General features: G+C 32.8%; 1 long non-coding RNA gene across 31 annotated transcripts; it reads left to right on the top strand.

The window, feature by feature from the left end:
* The first annotated feature begins 5,643 nt into the window (after window positions 1–5,643).
* On the top strand, window positions 5,644–12,391 carry LOC110908302. 31 transcript variants are annotated; one of them, XR_004878499.1, is made up of 13 exons: window positions 5,644–6,104; window positions 6,932–7,268; window positions 7,469–7,539; window positions 8,042–8,283; window positions 8,575–8,655; window positions 8,871–8,957; window positions 9,060–9,123; window positions 9,211–9,250; window positions 9,353–9,423; window positions 9,830–10,466; window positions 10,688–11,343; window positions 11,539–11,837; window positions 12,063–12,391. It is a non-coding gene; the product is annotated as an uncharacterized LOC110908302 (long non-coding RNA). The 31 variants fall into 31 exon arrangements; XR_004878503.1 differs by having other exon boundaries at window positions 8,842–8,957; XR_004878514.1 differs by having other exon boundaries at window positions 8,042–8,655; window positions 9,830–9,894; window positions 10,688–10,766; window positions 11,021–11,343.
* The last annotated feature ends 1,526 nt before the right edge of the window (window positions 12,392–13,917 follow it).

Raw genomic sequence — 13,917 nt, 5'->3', positions numbered from 1 at the left:
AGAAAACCATTTAGTCATTCAAGTTCATGATTCATGTGTGGATGATCCATCATCCTACCATATTTCTTCTTTTTCATCTTGCTAGATTATGTTTTTAATCATGATCTAGCAAGATCTTATGATGATCAACATCATTTCTACAAACAATCAATGATCAACAAGCATAACAACTCATATTCATCAAGATTACTTCATTAAACATGCTTATGCTCAAGTTTACTTCTTGTGATCTTTAGTGTTCTTCAAGTTTTTTTATTATGATTCTTCTTTAACCACTTAAAATAGAAGTAATATAGCAAGATCAAGACTCTTACCACTAGCACAAGGGTAGGGATGATCAAGAGAAGTTATGAGATGGTTAAAAGCAAATGAGAGAGGTCCTTCCACTTCTACAAGCTCCTAGATCCTTTGTATGATCTCTAACACCCTTGTGTATGCTTGGAATATATGAGAAAGATTGAATGAAGGTGAGTGTATGGGGGTTTCGTTGCCGAGAGCTCCAAGGGGAGAAGAGAAGCTTGTGTGTGTTTTGGTGTGTGTAGGTTATGAGCTTATGTCTCACATGTTCTTTTATAAACCAAGTTCTCATGTTAACCCTTGTATAATTTGTTTAGCATTAGGGAACAAGATCTAATATAAAATTAAAACAAATAAAGATGGTGGGGGCCACTTGGGCCGTGAACTAGGTGGGGGGGGTCTAGCATAGGTTTTAACCAAGTTAGTTACATTAGGGTTGAAATGTAAGTATCTAGTTAGTTAAGTTAGTTACTAGATATTTTAGGAGGTGTTATGATGTTCGGGGACCATAACTAGCTTGGTAATGTTAAAACAGTGCTTCTAGTATAAATTTGATGTTTCGGGTAGTGTCCGGTTGTTCGGTTGGTTACTGGTTCGTTAAAGTGCTAAACCTTGCAGTTTAGTGTGCTTTATGTATCTTTTTGTGACACTTTTTATTCCCGATACTTAGGAAAGCATTCAGGACCATTTATTCATATTCCTGCATAATATTCGTGTGTTAAATTGCTGATTATTGCTGAATTTTGCTTAATTCAGCACTTTGGGTGAGTTTTAGGCACTTTCCGGCACTTAAACTATCACTAGAAAGGCAGTTTTATGATCCTTACTTTCCTACACACTATACTAGTGTGGTACTTAGTTTCTGACTCATTCTGTATCTCAATGCACTGTCTGTCTATGTGCTGAGTTCTGTCACACTATCCTGATTTATCAGATAACTGTGCTAACTGTACTTAATGCATCATTTGAGGCAATATAGCTTTCTTGCAATAGCGGTATGACATTAAACAATGTATGATGCACATGTATGTAAATGGCAGTAATCAGAAAGCATTTAATTCTAAATTTAGCACAGTCATTAAGCACTAATCATGGTTAATTAATTGTACGGATACTTGGATTTTTGACAGTTGTCACACTGAGTTTCTTCAAGAACTCCCTCATCCTCTTCTGGGGCTTCGTTAATATCTTCCAGGATTTTGTTAATCTCTTTTATGATTTTATCAATAACCTCTTCTGGGATTACACCAACTTCGTTGCCTTACTCTTTTCGTATTTGTGGGATTTATATATTGGAACCGAGTTTACTTCCCACTTTTTTTCTAATATGGTAATCATTTTGTGATTACTTAAATTTGAGTAGGTGAGTTAAGTGCTGGTATATGTGACCTTGTCACTCTGTTTGTGTTTGTGAATGCATCTCGTATTTCATTTGCTATTATTTGCAAATTCATGCTCCTCTGGACATCAGATTTATATTGACCACTTCAGGGGTCTAAATTCAATAATGATGATGCATTTTCTTGTGTTTCCAGTCTTTCATTTTCTTGTCTCCCCCTAAGACTGGGAATAATATGTACACATCCCATTTCACATGTTATGGTGGTGCTATTGGTACATAGGCTTCACAACCTAGTATAAAGAATGGAAACTTGGTTCGCTTCAGGAGACAAGTTATAATGGGGAGTATTTGTGATAAGCAGTTGGTTTTGAATTGATTTTATAGTCATTAATAGACGAATTCTGTCTCGACTAAGCATGCCACTCACTATACTTCACATTGTGCCCAACAATGGTCCCTACAACTGTGTTGTCAAAGAGCAACGTTAAACCATGTCAGACCAGCGTTCCATAGTATTGGGCGTATGCTACATACGGGTAGCTGAAAACTCACATGTAACCATGTATGAATGCCTTAGTTTAGACATCCGTATATTTCAAAGGTCCCATATAAGAGGGATTGTTTGTAGGAGCTTTTTTTTGGAAGGGTATAAAAAAAATTATTTGCCAAAAAAAAAACTAACTACACATATGATAAGGCATTTTGGGAGCAATGGTTTTAGATTATTTAGAGGTGCTAGTTAGCACGTTTGATTGTTTAGCTTATCATGATGCTATATGGCCATGTCATATGGTGAACGTGTATTTTTCTGGGTAGTTTCTGGTTGCTCACCATTTTTTTTTGACTTTGTGTGAATTTTTTTTCTTCTTGCAACATATTTTAGTTGGTAAACCTTTGGTTTTTTAATATGATCTTCTGGCTATATTGACATATGCAATTTTGGATATATTCAATATCATTTTTCTTTGTCATCATTCCAATGTGATGATCGTTTATTCAAACATATTTGAAAACTTAGTAACTTTCTTCAGGATATACTAGAATATGAGGCATAATTAATTATAAAATTTGATATTTGGGAATAAGATGTTGATGCTCTTCCGGAGCATTTGATATGCTACTAACAGTGAAATAGTATCAATAATTGTCATTGCTAGAGACAACTAATAACTATATTTCTTTAGTGTTGGCGTATACCGGACATGTGTCACCCATATTTGTGGTAGCTAAATGGGTGTTTATTTTCCCGTTTTAACGGACCTCCCCCTTAGCGACTGACGTATATTTTGTATGTTTGACTCATTGATGTCCGGTTTGATCATGATCTTCCACGCATATGGCCGCTACTGGGGTTGAATAACTATTTTTCTCCTTTATTAGCATAAAAAAATTGTCACTTTCGCTTCAGGGAATGACTAGCACCGCTGAATCAACTTGTATAGTATTTAAGTATGAGCTTTCAATTTTGCTATGCGGTTTAGAAGATGTGATATGACTTTCGAGTATTATGAGAAAAAAAATTTCTCTATATTGTTTCGAGAGAGCATGTGATTTGTGAGACGTAATTTCAATTCTGATGTAATCTAAGAGTTGTACTCGTAAATCATTTTAAAAAAATTTACAATTGCAAATAGATAAAACTTATGTCGACCTTTTGGAGGACAACCAACTTCTGGTGGTCATGCATATCTTTGAGGTTCTCAATGGAAAGAGATTATCTTTCTAGATATTTATAAGGCTTGTTATAGAGAAAGATCCTGGCTTTAACTCTTGCTTGTATAGAAGTTTCATTCCCGCCATGGATTGTTTCTTCTAGGCTATTTGTTGTATCTTAGTATCTAGAGTCTAGGGGAGGTAGTAGAGTCCGGAGGCGTCGAGTGCGACAAACTCAAGTTTGAAAGTGTGAATTTGTATAAATTTGGTAGAAGTCAAGTTTTTATGAACAAGAGAGAAATATAGAGAGAAAATTGATTCAATCACTTCATTCATCTGACATATACAGAGTATATATAAACTAGTACAATAGAATCCCTAAAAGCCTAAAGCCCATAAACATTGGGTTGGGCAATAAAATGGTTGATTCATAACAAAAGTGAGGTATTCATTTAATATTATTATTTCATATGAGATAGAAGCGGGATAATATGATTTAATAGGATAAGAAGAGATAGATAAAAAGGGTGAGAAAATTTTGGAAAGTGACACGTGTCTTCAATAATTTTATTCATTATAATACTCTAAAAAATTTTAAAAAAAAATCTAAACAAACTTTTTAGAATTTTTTGGATTTTTTTATTTTTGTTGGTTTTTTTTAGAATTTTTTGGATTTTTTTATTTTTGTTGGTTTTTTTTAGAATTTTTTGGATTTTTGTTATTTTTTAGATTTTTTAGATTTTTTTTTATTTTTTAGCTTTTTTGGATTTTTTTATTATTTTTTGACTTTTTAGATTTTTTTTTGATTTTCTGGAATTTTTTGGTTTTTTAAGAATGTTTTGGATTTTTTTTATTATTTTTTGGAGTTTTTGGATTGTTTTATTATTTTTTGGAGTTTTTGGATTTTTTATTGTATTATTGATTTTTTAGAATTTTTTATTTTTTAGAATTTGTTTCGATTTTTTGATTTTTTAGAATTTTTTGGATTTTTTATTATTTTTTATTTTTTAGAATTTATTTGTTTTTTTATTTTTTGGATTTTTTTATTATTTTTTTATTTTTAAGATTTTTTTTGATTTTTTAGATTTCTTTAATTTCTTAGAATTTTATGGATATTTTATTATTTTTCGGATTTTTTAGAATTTATTTGATCTATTAGAATTTTTTGGATTTTTTATTATTTTTTTGACTTTTTAGAATTTTTTTTGATTTTTTAGAATTTTTGGATTTTTTTATTTTTTTTAATTGTTTGGAGTTTTTAGTATTTTTATTTTTTAGATTTTTTGGAATTTTTAGAATTATTGGATTTTTATTATTTTTTGTATTTTTTTAGAATTTTTGGATTTTTTGTTATTTTTTTATTTTTAGAAACTTTTTGATTGTTTATTATTTTTTGATTTTTAGATTTTTTTGTTTCTTTTAGAACTTTTTGGATTTTTAGAGTTTTTTATTTGGTTTTTTTAAGAACTTTTTGGTTTTTTTTTAGAATTTTTTGATTTTTTAAAATTTTTCTGATTTTTTATAATTTTTTTTTATTTTTGAGAATTTTTTTACATTCAAGTTTTTTATTATTTTTAAACTTTTTGTTATTTTTAAACGAAGAACGACGGGAGAGTACTACGGCGGCGATTGGTAAAGTCGCAGTTGTGAATAGATATCTACAAGTAGTAATTAGTTTAATGATTTTATATCATACCCATCCTGACCCGCTTGGGTTTTATCTAATAACCATCCTGACCTACTCTTTTTTTTATCCACCAATTCATAACCAATCATATCCTAATGACTAATTTTGTTTGGCCCATCTTAACCATCTTAAAATTTAAAATACCCATATCAAACCAAAATGAAATGGGTGGGCTTGTTTTGCCAGGTCTAGTCACCATGATCAACACCGTTGTTGGTGTTGATGTCACAACCACCACTACCGCAACCTCTATCACCACCTCCACCCATTGTTGCTATTTGGCATAAGGATGGAACCCATTTTGATAAATTTTTCAAGGACCCATGAGGAAAGATTTTAAATTTTTGATTACATAACCTTTTCTATATTTCAGTTCAAATTATTTTAGTGAAGATATATTTAAGCCAGATGGATCACTTATCTATACTATCTATAATAAGAGATGAGAAGCTGACCTCACTTTGCTTACGTGTCAACCTGTGAGATATGCTACGTTGTCCATGCTGATGTCATAATTCGATTATATATATAAATCTATAGATGTAATTCTAAATATTAATAATAATACATAATTCAAACTATAATTTCAATAATACAAAAGATTTGGCTCCATTTTCAAAATTCAAACTCCTCTCTCTGTCTCAAATATAGTTCTGACTCCATTTTCAAAATTTAAACTATAATTTCAACCCCCCCCTACCCCTCTCTCTCTCTCTCTCTCTCAAATCCTGAGTGCCTCATCTTTCAAAATTCATCTAGGGTTTCAAGATCCGCATTTAGGTGCTGAGTGTATCGATCCTGACTATATATGGTGCAGTTTGCAATTACTAATCCCCATTCTTGCAATTACTCACAACTGGAGGACCAAAAGGGCATTGCAATTGCCGGAATACCCGGATCAAGCTGAGCTTGATGCACTGCTCCAAACCCTTGATTCGTTTCCTCCGATTGTGTTCGTCGGAATAGGCTTGGTGAGGCGGCTATGGGGAATGCGTTTCTTTTGATGGGTGGTGATTGTGCTGAGAGTTTTAAGGAGTTTAATGTGAATAATATTAGGGATACTTCAGGGTGATTCTTCAGATGGGTGTTGTGTTGATGTTTGGTGGTCAAATGCCTGTCATCAAGGTCAAATCTTTAACTCTTTTTTATTTTTATTTTTTTTCTATTTTTATCTTTTTTTGTGAATTTGATTTGACCCTTTTTAGTTTTCTTAGTAATTTATTAGATTTTGGAATCAATGTGATTATATTATAAATATAGATAGATTATTGTGTTGATGTTTGGTGGTCAAATGCTTGTCATCAAGGTCAAATCTTTACTTGGTGGTTTTATATTTTTTGTGATTTTGATTTGACCCTTTTTTGTTTTCTTGGTAATTTATTAGATTTTGGATTTAGTTTGATTGTAAGTATAGTTTAATTAAGCATACATGATGATTGAATTAATAAGTTAATTGTGTTGATGTTTGGTTGTCAAATACTCAAATGCCTGTCATCAAGGTTAAGTCTTTCTTTGTTGTTTTTATGCTTTTTGTGATTTTGATTTGACCCATTTTAGTTTTCTTGGTAATTTGTTAGATTTTGGATTTAGTTGATTGCAAATATAGATAAATTAAGCCTACATGAATGAAATAGTAAGTTGATTGTTGTTCTTGATTTGATTGAGTTTCTTTTACAAAAAAAGATACAAGCTTTATGAACTTTTGATGTACAAATAGATTGGTAAGTTGGCCAAAGTTTATGCCTTGAGGTGAGATTTATCAAATGATTATACTTTGCTAGATAAGGACAGTTCTTTAATTAATGATTATATTGTACATGGGTGGAACAATGGTAAGCAAGCACTAAACCATCTCAAGTTATAATCTTATATATTATATGGTGCAGTTTGTTTTACATTGCATGTTTTGATTTCTAACCAGTAACCAAATGGTCTGTGTGAATTCTTTTCAGGATTCATCGTGTTGGTCTTCGTGAAAAAGTATACTTTAAACCAGAAGATGAGAAGATGATCTGAAGGCTGCAATTGTAAGCGGTTCTAGTTTCCAGGGTTTTTTAACTTACATCTGCCAGTCGTAAACATTGTTGTGAAGGTGAAATTGAAACTCCAAGAGCCTGTGAACTCTCACAATCTGCTTCCTCGAAACGATTACCATTTCAAAAGATTCTGCTTCATTTAATCTCAGCGGATTCTTCGACACTTGACAACAATGAACCATCAGCCAAAATTGTTGGGTTTAGGGGCTATGATCTTAAATCCTGACATAAATCAACAACATTCTAAAGGATGGTAAGTAATTTCTTAAAAGTTAAAACAAATTTGGTTCTTGAATTTTTTTTATTGAGCAAACATTCTTATATTTATATGATAATCTTAACAGTTTTAATTTAGGGAGCTTGAATTTTGGTGTTAGGCTTACTTTGATTATCATCATTGTTGTAATTTGGATATGACATTGAAGGGAAACGTGCTCTTTTCTATTCTGTTAGGATAACAGAGAAGGAAGCACATGCTGGAAAAGGTGGGCGAGTGCAATCAACAAAAAAAGAGCAAGTTCAAGGTTTGTAATGATACAAGTTAATGATTTCTTGATATATTTACATTTGTGTTGATAGCTTAACTAATTGGATATCTATTTAGTAGCTTTTATATTTTTAGCAGGACAAAAATGGTGGACTAAATTTGGTCTTTTTGTTTGTAGCTGATAATTTATAACAAAAGTATGTATAAACAAATGGTTGATGAATTGAAAAAGAACTTTTACCGAAATGGGTTATCTTTGTTGTTTCTCCTACAAAATTTAGTTCTCCAAAACTGATTATTTGACTCTTAAAGTGCCGGTCAGACGTGTATAATGAGAATCAGTTTCGGTATACCTAAACTAATAATAACTTTCAAATTGTAATGCCAAAAACCCCTGTAAATTAATGTACTTTGCTTTTTTCTAAATAATATAGTCAAAGATAGCAACTACTTTTTAAATTTGTTTCATTATAGTCACTGTACTTAGATATGCTTCTTTTAAGTCAATTTGGAGCCAAAAAATCCATTTTTTATTGCAGACATGGCTGTTTGATAGCTAGATATGGGACTAATCATGCTTCCTTTGAGTTGATATGATTTTTTTATCATCAAGTGTTGTGGTCAGATTGAGGGGAGGCTGGTCCAATGGAATGGAAATTGGACAAGTGAAACCTGTAGTATGTGAGCCATAGCCATCGGAAACTTCTCCAATGGAATGGAAGCTGGACAAGCTGGGGAAAAAAGGCAAAACCTGGAACTAAAAGGCACGTGTTTCATCAATGTCAGTTGCTTGGGACGTCTGAGAATGACTCATCACTGGCTCACAATCTGATTCATCAACGGCACTTGCTTAAATAAATTTTAGGCGATTTTCAACCTGTTTGACATGCTCATTTTTTTGCTAAACTTTTAGACTTAACCCGCTTGAGATAAACACAACCTGAATGACCCATTTGTAACCAATTACATAAACAATTTTCTTCATCTTTTGTCTAATCAGGACTAGATACCCAAAAATCGCAACAATTGAACAACAGAAACAGTCTAATTGGTTATTTTTTTGTCTGATTAGGATCTCATTTTTTGCCATGACATTTTTAGACCCCTCAAGAATAAAGTCTCAGTACATGGCTCTTAAATTGCATACAGGGAGGTATACTTAAATCTGATAACTCAATTAGCTACTCTATTGTACTTGATTATTTAGATCTAATTTGTGTAACGTATGTAGGCCTTATATAATTTATATATGGCACCTTGAAATCGATTTACTTAAAAAGAGTCGCCTTATATAATTTATACTTTAAACTTTAAACGTTGTTTTATGGCCTAAATATAGTGAATAGTTAGAGTAACTTTCCATTGAAGGGTCGGAGGTGCTCTGGCAGTGGAGGCGGTGCTGGCGCGGAGGTTTACGGGGTCCAGTACTCCGGAACGATACCATGTATTTTTATGGTATGTTTTCTTAATTGTTAGTTGTTTTACATATTGTTGACTGGGTTTTCCGTTTAAGGTTTAGTAGTGAGATTATCGAACATATATTTTTATACGAATCAGCTGCGTGCCGGCAGGTGAAATCCGGATGAATAAGACTTATCACTCTTTACAAGATGGAATTGAGGTATCTTTGGTTTTCATTGTTTGTATTATACTTAAATGGTACTGTATTAGATCCTACTTTTAAAACTTGCTACTGTACATCTGATAGGGCAGAATATGAGGAATGCCTACTTAAACGTCATGATCAGGTATATATATGACTTAATTGGTTAATGATCATTGATATTACAAATTATTTAAATTATAAATTTAAGATTTTTTTTAGATAAGGTTGAAATGATAATATGCAGAATAATATGACCACCATCAAGCAACAACTACTTGCATTACTATAACACCAGATGCCATGTATGAATTCCAGGTATTTAGGCATATGTTACTTGATGGATGTTTGAAGTTGTGTTTTGAAAGGGAGATAGGTTTAGGAATGACTATGCGCAAAATCTCTATTGTCCGGAAAATTATAAAGCATGTATACCGGCCATGTGGTGTGGCCATAATAAAACACTTTCTTTCCATATTTATTTGATTAAGTCTTTAACCATTGCTCTAAAAGAGACACTATGGTTAATTATGGCACATTATGTAATAGTGAGTTTATTTTGATCAAGTCTTTAACCATTGTGCTATGATTAACTCTTCAACCATTGTTCTAACATAAGTCTTCAAACATAAATTAAAGTTTTGTATTATTTTCATTTGTTTAATAAAAGTTTTTATTAGTGGGAGGGATATGACAGCTTGCTTACCGTACTGGTAATGTGCAGGAATGTATTGATTGGATGATACACATTTAAAGCGTCTTACAACATGAAGACACTAATTGATAAAGGTTGATCAAATCTAAGCTGATTCAATATATTTTTGTATTCAAAATAGTGATAAATTTGTCTTCGATTTCACATTAAAACTGGTATGCTTAATATTTGTCTTCGATTTCACATTAAAACTGGTATGCTTAAACCTTATAGGGTTTGAAAACAGTGGTTCAAACCACTGTTGTAATCAAATTGTGCTTGGAGAAAACAGTGGTTGAAACTACCGTTGGGTAATATTTTATTGGGTTTACTGGGTTAAAACAGTGTTTTGTGGAGAAAACGGTGGTTGAAACCACTGTTGGGTTAAAACTTTGGTTTGAAACCGATGTTCGGCTAAAACAGTGTTTTGTGGAGAAAACAATGGTTGAAACGACTGAACCACTGTTTTAACCTAACAGTGGTTTCAACCACTGTGTTCTGCACAAAACATTGTTTTAACCCAATAAAAAATTACCCAACAGTGGTTTGAACCACTATTTTCTCCAAGCCCAACAGTGGTTTTTTTTAGTTACAGATTAGCCAAGATTAGTTACCTCAGATTTGGTCTTAATCACAAAATGATGGCTGGAAAAAGTGAAGAGAAAAGGTAAATATCATGGTTATGATCATTAGATTGTTTGTAATTCGTTACAAATTGTTTACTATTTTTGAGTATTTCATGTTTCACTTTCAGATATTGGTATTCTTAGATGCTAATAAAAAGGGACTGATATGGATGATACTACGAGTTGCATAATATTTTAAAATTTTCATATGAACAAGAAACTTAATTTACTAAATGAAGATTCTTATTTTCAACTGTTGCAGGATGCACAAGACCTTGGAATCGCCATTGAACATGAGTGATATGATGACTCTCTTGGAGCTTAAAAATGGAGGTCCAATTGTTAGTGAATAATCTTTGATTGGATTAGATGGTGATGAGCTTGCTCCGTGGATAATCTTTAAAACGAAAATAACCTCTCTTTGGTTGATAATAGAGCTATATAATAGTCTAAGCATTTATTTTTATTTTATTTTTTGCAATGCTGAATGAAAAAAAATTGTTAATCATATACTGATATTGTTTGTTAAGCCACTAATATGAAAAATTTACTTATTATCGTTATTGGTAATTAGTTGGCTTTATTTTTGTGTCAGTTTCCAGCCTAATCAATCCGCTCGAAAAAGAGCTATGTGAATTGCAAGCCTAATCCAACTACGGAACAATACTAAACGACGGAGTTATTCAAAAGAGTCATTCTGTCAAAGATTAGCTGACTTCCTTTTCATTTTCTTTTATTTTCTCTAACATAAAAAGAAGCCAAGGCATTATTTATATTATATATTAATGAAATTCGTTGATTATTGTGTTACATATGTAGGTATGGGTCGGTGTATGGGACGACGGAGAGTGGTGTTGGATGGCATCTATGGGACTGAATGAAGGATGTCATGGGTCAAATGGGCTGAAGGGGTTGAAAGTCAGTCACTCAACTCCCTTTTTTTAATATATAGAACATCATATATCATTTTATTTTATTTTAAGTTTAGATTATTTTGTATATTATTGGTTCTGCAATCATAATGAATGCATCAACTATTTATCTAATTTTTTTCACAACATAGAAAAAAGTGCATTTAAGGTATTTTGAATGTGGCATTTTTTTTTTGAATAGCAAATGTGGCATATGCTTTACCAAAAAAATAGTTAGATCTATTGTATACATCAACTTTTTTTGGGATAGCAGAATGCATCAGAGTGTGAGCGTCCGATATTTAATAAAGGACAGTTTTCGTTTCGTTCATCCTCTCATTGAAATGTCATTTTGGAGAAGAATGGGGATATCCGTGGCATGGGATACACGAGGATCATGGCTGGGATAAGGAGAAAGTCGGATGAGCCATTGAGGAATTACAAGCAAGAATTGAATAAGATGAAATAAAAGTCAAAAGAACGTGGATAATCACAATCACTGTAAGTTTGTTAGTTCAACTCTTTAGTTTTTGGCAAAATATTTTTATGAATGATTTATGGAAGTTAATTGAATCATCAAATCTATAATATGAGTTCAAGTAACTACTTCATGTTGTTAAATCCGTTTTAAATAAATTATTCATTTATTTTTAACGCAATTTAGTCCTTTGTATCCCATTAGGCATGTAGCTTTTTGGTTAAATCTGGGATTTTTGGTTTATGTAGAGAATGCTAGAGTGATGATATTTGGTGCAACTAATCGTCCTTCAGAGCTTGAAAAAGCAATATTTAGTCGACTTCCACAACCATTTGAGATAGATTACCTAACCGGAAAGAAAGCGTTAGCATTTTGAAGGTGATTAAAAGTCAAGAGATTAGAGGTAGGCATTGATCTTAAATGAACAGCTGCATGTGTCTAATTAGATGCACATACATAAAAGCCTTTAGATGCACATACATGTGTCTAATTCGTTTTGCTTCTCTTGTGTCTAAACATGTTTTGTGGGTTCATTATGCTTCTCTTGTGTCTAAACTTAATCAGTCGACAAGTTTAATGTATTCTTAAGTATAATGCGAATGTGAATTCATTAAATAATTTCACATCATATTTTAATGAATTGTACACTAACAATGTGTCAAAAAAAATTTAGGTCATGTTTTAATTATTAGACAACATTAAATTAGGTCATGCTTTCATTTTAGACAACGTATTATCAATTACTTAGCTTATTTCTATATCAAACCTGAACTAATAATTTTTTTGTAACATAGTAATGAAATTTTTATGTCCTAACACATACTGTCTTTAACATTGTTTTATAAAGATATGTAACTAAACGCAAACAATTTAAATGATATATTATAATCTGTTTTTTAGTATTTGATTTCGATCGTTATTAAACCTACCCGTGTGTTCACACGGGTCTTACTACTAGTATTGGATAATAGATCAAATTATATCCGAGGAAAAATTGGCACACTACTTTACACATATCAAACAGTTAGGGTCTCTTTGGTAAGAGGTACCAGAATAAATGAGGGAATGTAATGGATCATTACCATTCCATGTCTTGTTTGGTTACAATGTGGGAAAGGAATGAATTACTATCGTGTATTGTTTGATAGGCAAGAAATAACAAAGAAAAAAAATCGGCAGTGACTGGTGGTGGTTGGTGACGGTGATTGTAGGATAGGTGGCGGTGGTGGGTGGCAGCGGTGGTGATGGTCGTCGGTGGTGGTTGGTGGCGGCGGAGGCAACTATGGGTGGACGGCAGCGACGGCGGTGGTTGGTGGTAGCGGGGGCAGTGGCGGGTAGGTGGTGGTGGCGACGGTGGTTGGTGCTGATGGTGGGTAGTGGCTGCGGTGGGCATCGATGGTGGGTAGTGGCGACAGTAGTGGGTTATGGTGTTGTTAGTGAACGGTGCAAGAGGGGATGGAATGAAAAAAAACATGGGGACGGATGGAATGATTTTGAAGTAATGGAATGCCTTATGTAATGGGTGATTTCATTCCATTGATCAACCAAACACCATTTTCTCACTCCCTCGTAATGGTCAATTCCATTACACCTCTTATTCGTGCATACCAAACGCTAACTTATAGTATTTTAAGAGGAAATAATTGTGCAATTCAACAATAGGGGAAGGTTCATTGGGAAACACTAAAAAAGTGGGGAACTCCGATTGGACTCATTCCAGCGGTGTTGGAACCGGCTCGTCGAACCCTAACTAAGATCTCTTAATCCTAAACCCTAAATCATAACTCCTAAACTCTAAACCCTAAAGCTAAAAAATAAGGCTAAAACCTAAGCTAAACCGTAAAATATAAACTATAAACCCTAAAAGCTAAATCCTAAAGGCTAAACCTAAAGCTAAACCCTAAAGCTAAACCTTAAACCCTAAACCCTAAATCTAAACCTTAAAGCTAAACCCTAATGCTAGACCCTAAAGCTAAACCCTAAAAGCCAAACCCTAATATATTTCGGGTTTAGGGGTTATGATTTAGGGTTCAGGGTTAAAAGATCCTAGTTAGGGTTCGACGAGCCGGTTCCAACTCCGCTGGAATGAGTCCAATCGGAGTT

The sequence above is a fragment of the Helianthus annuus genome, chromosome 14, assembly GCF_002127325.2.
Source record: "Helianthus annuus cultivar XRQ/B chromosome 14, HanXRQr2.0-SUNRISE, whole genome shotgun sequence".
Classification (NCBI taxonomy): domain Eukaryota; kingdom Viridiplantae; phylum Streptophyta; class Magnoliopsida; order Asterales; family Asteraceae; genus Helianthus; species Helianthus annuus.
This window is presented reverse-complemented; position numbering and strand designations above follow the sequence as displayed.